General features: G+C 41.6%; 1 protein-coding gene across 3 annotated transcripts in view; it reads right to left on the minus strand.

Moving 5' to 3' along the window:
- The window catches only part of DMD (dystrophin), a 2,221,918-nt gene that overhangs the window by 818,777 nt on the left and 1,396,433 nt on the right, over positions 1-6,708 (minus strand). The gene's annotated exons all lie outside the window — the stretch shown is intronic.

Below are 6,708 nucleotides of genomic sequence, written 5' to 3' on the forward strand. Positions count from 1 at the left end.
TTTTCCATGGTCTACGTGGCTCCAGACAGCTCTGCACTATATTGTATACATCATTTGATGCATACTTTTTTATTAGTTGCAGAAAAAATTGCATGTCTATCAACAATGTGTGTACTGTGTACGTGCAATTTCCACCATTAAAAAGTGTAAAAAACCCAACCAACTAAACAAACAAACAAAAATCAACAGTTGCAGTTTCCATACAAATATATATTTCAGATTCCCTGGTTACTGTCCATTCTAAATACAGAAAAAGTATGTTATCTCAGTTACTTTCCTATAGAGAATTCTGCAAATGCTGCCATTTAATGATAATTGGTGCAAGTAAATCTATCCACCCAGCCACCTGCTGACCCCACACTCATCAAGGTAGCATCTGAGTGCACTACTGACACTTTTTCTCCAGGCTTAAAATAAAAACATTGATAAAGTAGTATGACAAGATAGTTAATTTTGAAAAAATGGAATGTCCTTCCACAGCATCCAACTTTCTTCAAAATCTACAACACCAGAACCCTTCTAAGTAACTACTTAACAATAACTGTGGATTATGTGAATCCAGGTTTTCTTTTCATCCTTTGTACAATTAAATACAATTAAATGTATATGGAATTACATAAGTTATGAACATGGGCAAATGCATTTCAGTGAAGCTGGGTTTTGCTGTGGGTTCAAGCGAAGCCAGGTTTTTAAAATGTCAGTGAAGCTGGGTTTTGTGTGGTTTTTTTGAATGCTGGGATATATTCTTTGCCCAGCTCCATTCCTTTTGTGTTTTAGTGCCATTGAAAGAGTCTGGCTTTGTCCACCTCAGTGGAGATTCTCCATGGATAAGTCCCTGGCAGGAGGCAAAGCTGGTAATGTTGGCTCTTTTACCACCCTTTTTATGGCTCTTAGTTTAAGTACAGTATGATCTTTAGAGGTGTACCAATACACTGGTCTGATATTGGATTGGTACCAACATAAAGAAAATTTGCTGCATCAGAAATCGGTCTGATGGGGCTGATAATTTGATCAATAAATGCCAGTGCTGCACAGCACAGAAAAGAGCTGGGAGCATGGAGAGCTGCCTCCAGCTGGTAAGTTGGAAGGGAAGGGAAGTAGCATGGGGGTGTAGATCAAACCCCCCTGTGGTGAGGGAGGAAGGGGACAGGGGCAGGAGCTACCTGAGGGGAAGGGGGCAGGGGCGTGGGATGGAGGCGCAGCTGAAGGGAGGGTGGCTCCCACCTCTGCTTGCACCCTGGGAGGGTGTGGAGGTGGGTGCCCCCAGATCTGCACAGGGTGGAGGGGCAGGCAGGCTGCAGCTGGGGCTGTATGGGGCCCTCCTTGGTGGGGCCTGATATCAGAGTGGGTGCTACCAGTGCTGGGAGGGGCTGCAGCCACCCCAATTTTTGCCGCAGCTCTGCTCCCAGCCCTACACTGCCAAGTGCAGCCTGGCTCCATGTTTCACTTTCACCCATGTGTTGGGAAGAGCCGAGACTGCAACAGGTGGCTGGTGGCAGCGGCAATACTGGAAGCAGAGCTGCAGCAAAATCTGGGGTGGCTGCAGCCCCCTCCCAGTGCCCGCTCCAAACCCACCCTTGCCAAGAAGCACCCTGCACAGCACCAGCTCCAGCTCCAGCCTGCCCACCCGCCCACTCTGTGCAGATCTGGGGGGCGCACGCCCCCCCATGCCCTCCTGGGGTACAAGCAGTGGCAGGAACCGCCCCCTCCTTCCCACAAGCTGTGCCTCCATCCCATGGCCCCAAACCACCAGCAGTGCTAGCCCCTGTCCCCTCCCTCCCTCACCATGCTCCTTCCCTTCCCTTCCCTTCCACCACACCGGACATACCACCTGGAGGCAGCTGTACTGGATATCAGATTGGTATCGGTCAATATGCCTCCTTAAATATCAGCCCCCAAAATCTCTATTGGTGCACTCCTAATGATCTTTTAAAAGGAAAGAGGTGTCAAATTAGAATTCATTCTGCTGATGTAGTTCTTAGTTGGCAGAATATGAAGGCTATATTTATCTGCTTCTAGGTCCACATACAAGCCTGGTGAAATAGAGACTCTGGCTCATTATCCAGAAGATATTTATATAAAGCAAATTAACATCAAAACAGAATAAGCACTCAGTGGGGCAGTAAAACTTAAGTAAAAATTAAGGGGGGAAATGGGATGAGGGAAGGAGGGTTAACTATGGAAATGTGCTAATGCAAAAAGTATTGGGCAGAAAGGGCTGTGAACCTCTCTCTGTATTCCATGGAGAGAAGAACTATTACCCCTTGCAGATCTGCTCATGGTTGGTGACTAAATGTACAACAGTGTAAGAAATGAATAATATATTAAGCCTAATTTATTTTTTTTAATTATTATTATTAGCTGCTTCAATCCACTGAGCTGGCACTTGGCACTTTGTAGCTGGCAACCTTCAATGAGTTGGATTGGCTCTTAGAAAAATCCTTCTTCATACAGAGAAAATTAGTCCCTCACATTGCATTACACAAATTATAAAGAGTACTAAAGTGATTTGCTTAGAAGTTTTTTTTTACATTAAAAATATCCACTGCAATAGCAAATGAACAAATATGCTTTAGGATGGATACATTATGGGGCATAGTATAATCATGGCTGTCTTCACAACCGCTAACAATTTCTTTCTGTATTCACAGTATATACCTGTAACTTATTGGCAATGCCTGCGGTCATACTTTTTAAATGCCTACAATCTATGTTGAGGTCTGTTGTATTTTTATTTTTTATTTGGAGTGGAGAATAAATGGGAGGAGAGGGTTTCTGTACACCTCTCTGTCACAGGCTTCATCTTATTGTATGAAGGAGAAGTAAATACATAATAAATAAGAGTGGCTATATATAAATACATAAAACTAAATATATTTTAGTTTTCTATAGGGGTGTTTTTATTTTGTCTTGTGAATGATATCCTTGAGAGATTTCTATTGGTTTTTTTTATGTCTACTTAAGCTAGATATTACATAGTTGTCCATAGCCCACAGAAAATAATACAGCAAAGAAATGAAATCACAGAATGCTCCATGCTCCGTCCCCATTGGACAGGATTTTTTATTCCACATGTTAGTCAGAATTTGCTGTAGGAATTCTACAACGTTACCTTACTTGGTCCTACTCTCACATTAACTCCTTAATGCCAGTGACCGAAATGATTCAAAGTAGGTCTCAGTATTTGTAATGAGGTATCCAACATGGAAGATGAGGAAATGACAATAATTATGGGGTTATATTCAAGGATCTGTTCAATTCACAATTTAATGAGTTTTGCAGAAACAGCAAAAAAAAGACAGCTTCCACCATCGTGGTGAAAACTGGTGTTCCCTGCAATTTTGTGCAGAATTGCTGGGGAAAAAAATACTAAATATAAAATGCTGCCAACCTCAGTGGGAACCATTCAGCAGCCTCTGCAGCTCAGCGTCACAGCCTGTGGGGCGGAGTGGGGGAGGGGGCACTAGCTTGAAGGAGAGCAGCCAAGATGTCAGCAGTCCCCATCCCTCTGCTGCTGATTGGCTACCTTTCAGGTGGCCCCACCCTTCTCCACCAATCAGTAGAGAGGGGTGGGGCTGCAGGAAGGGCAGCCATCTCTGAAGTCAGCAGTGAGGGGTGGGGCTGCATGAAAAGCAGGCTTCTCAGCTAATTAGCAATAAGGGATAGAGCCACCAGTCTGCCAATCAATCAGCGGTGGAAAGGCTTGCTGCAAAAAGACCACAAAAATGGCGCTGGGTATCATGAGCAGCCTGCAATTTTTACTTTGCACTTCAAGCAGATCCCTAGTTATATTTAGTTAAGTTTTTACCTGTGAGCCTGGGTATACAAAGTATGTGTTGATCTAGGTGTTGTAATCTTTACAAAGAGATGGAAAATGTATACCTTTCAAGGCTACATGTAAATCTATATACTTGAATTTGCTGCTTTGATGGTAAATGGGTACATCCTTCACCATCTAGTTCAAGGATTTTCACTTTCTATCATCTTCCCCTAATCACCATAACCACCTGTATTTTTTTTATTTTTTTATCCAAAAGATTTATAAGCATGCTGCTGAGAGAAGGTTTGCTGCTTTGCATGACTCATTTTTTTACTTCATATTGCATGCACTATTAAAGTTCACTGTGTTATACGTTGATATATCAAGTCTGTACATGTGTATGTGTGTGTGAAAATAATTATGTTAACTATCTCTAAAAATATCTATCAACTTGTTTACCGTTTACAGATCTTCAATAATTTTTTAGTGTACAGAAATGTAGACCCTGCCGCTACAAGTTGATGTTCATGGAGAGAGTTTCACTGAACTAAATTGCTTTAGTTAGAAGCAATCCACCAATAATAATATTAATTTATCCTTCTTATGACAATGTGCACATTCTTTTACTAAGTACACATATGATTTGTGCTGCTTTCATGCTGCAACACACACACACACACACACACACACACACACACACACACACTTAAATTTTACCAGATGGATTTGATGGATGTAGGATTTGTCCAACAGCTGTCTCACACATACAGTTTCTTTAGAATTGTTTTTATCATTTATTTGCATGCACATGTACACATATTCCTTATCCTCTGATGCTTAAACTGGAATTATATGGACTAAATTAAAGTATATGGCCACATTCCCCAATTTTTAAAAGACAATAGAAATTAAAAAAAAAAAATCTGTTCATGAATTTGTGACAAAGGTTTATACGCTGTTATTATGTTTCATCATTCAATTAGGAAATCTTTTGCACTGTCAAAATGTTAGTGAGGTAGGTCCCAAATACAGAAATGGCCATCTTGTCCTAGCACTCCATGTCTACATTGCTAAGTTCAACAGAACTTCCTGTTGTCTTCTGAATGTAACCTTTTATCCTGACCTCCTAAAATCTGCTTCAGTTTTAGCTGGAGGTATAACAGAGATATTAGATTTTCTAACCTTAATTTTGGCTTTACAAGCTATGAAATGAATTTATGAACACTTGCATCAGTGCTTATTGCATGTGGGCAGATGCAGGTTTTTATCACAAAACCATTTCTCCTTGTTGCTACTGCTTCTGCTTCTCTCATTTTTTGGATTTGAAACAAATGAAACAGGTAGTGTTATTTGCATATTGTAAAATCATTCTGGAATTGCATGGTTATTAATACACTGAAGTATTAGACTGAAAAAAGAGTTTGCTAGGTATAATATTGCTTCCCTCAGTATTGCCACGACATATTCATTCAAATTAATGTTGAAAATGTCTTTTTTCATATGAGTTCTTTCCCCTCACCCATGTTAGCCAATGTTCAGGCTTGTATAAGATAGCTCAATTGGGAAGAGAACTGATAGTAGAGTCAAGAATTTGTTTCATGCAATCCTGTATATTTACCAAAACAAACAAACACAAGGTCCTGTTTCCCTGAACATGGTAGGAATGAAATAGACAGAAGATTCTGAATTTAAGATGATCCCCCAAATGATAATTACATTTTATATATGGAAAATTTACCATTTTGTTATAATTTTACAGGTATAGAATCTAATTATCAGAGGGTTGTCTTAATGCTTCCCCTTCCCACTACTACATCAGGGAAAACAGTGACTGGAGGGGGTGGGGAAATCAGGTGGCTAGGGGGAGTCAGGTGTTCCCTTTGCCCTTTGCACCCGCAGCTTCTTCCCCTTCAGCCTTCCTGCCTCCTCCTCCACCACCAGCACCCCCACCCCACCACAGCCTCTGCCCCTTCTGCCCTTGCTTCCTGTAGTTTATGCCTCTCCCCTCCCCCCTCTCAGATGGTGCTTGCCCTCTGTTCCCTCCTAAAGCACACTACTTGCATGCTCAGCTCATGCCAGGCCATGCAGCCGTGTCAGCATTGCTGATTGGATGGACAGGCAATGCAGCAGTACACATTACTGCTGACAAGTGGCTGGGCAGGGGATAGTGTTTCCATGTGCGCTGTCCTGGAAAGGAACCCAGCCCAGGCAGGAATAGTGCTGCACTTGCCAGTAATGGGGGGAAGGTAGTAGAGGTGGGTGGCAGGATCTGAAGAGGGAAAGCTGAAGGTGGGGGCAGGAGGTTGCTGTGGGGGCCTCACTGGCCCCAACCTGGGCTCAGGGCCAGAATCAGAGCTGCAGCATCTGCTTGCCCCTACCCCCACTTTGTATGCGCATCTAGAAATGAGGGGCTTTATTCTACATGCTGATGGGGGGAAGGGGGAGAAGCTTTGTCTTAGATTTGAATAAATGCAGCATTTATTTATGTATTAGATTTATATCCCACTCTATCCAACAAGGCTTAGAACTGAAGTTTTTTTAGCACTCATAGACTAGAAATCCCACTGAAAGCCTAATTGCTGACACACCCTGTTCAGTCCTTTAAAAAAGTGGTGCTAGATGCAAAAGACTTACAGTAACTTCTAACAGTTTTTTTTTCATGGAATAATACTGCATTTAGCTCCAGAAGGGGGAATTCCAAAACAGAGATAAAACTAGATTCTGCAAGATTGACCAAGTATAAGGAGGAATAGATGATAATGAGTTATAAATACTTAAATAAGTTATTAACAACAAACAGCAGTTTTTAATTATAATACTGCCTTTTATGTTATAGCAGCTATTAACATTGATTTTCTTAAATGAAAACGGAATCTGGTAGAGCCAGCTACATTATTTTGTATTGAGCATCTTTCTTTTGCTCTGGACTTTGACTTCGTTTTTCTTAT

This window comes from Gavialis gangeticus, unplaced genomic scaffold (assembly GCF_001723915.1).
Source record: "Gavialis gangeticus isolate Ggan-Ray unplaced genomic scaffold, GavGan_comp1, whole genome shotgun sequence".
Taxonomy (NCBI): domain Eukaryota; kingdom Metazoa; phylum Chordata; order Crocodylia; family Gavialidae; genus Gavialis; species Gavialis gangeticus.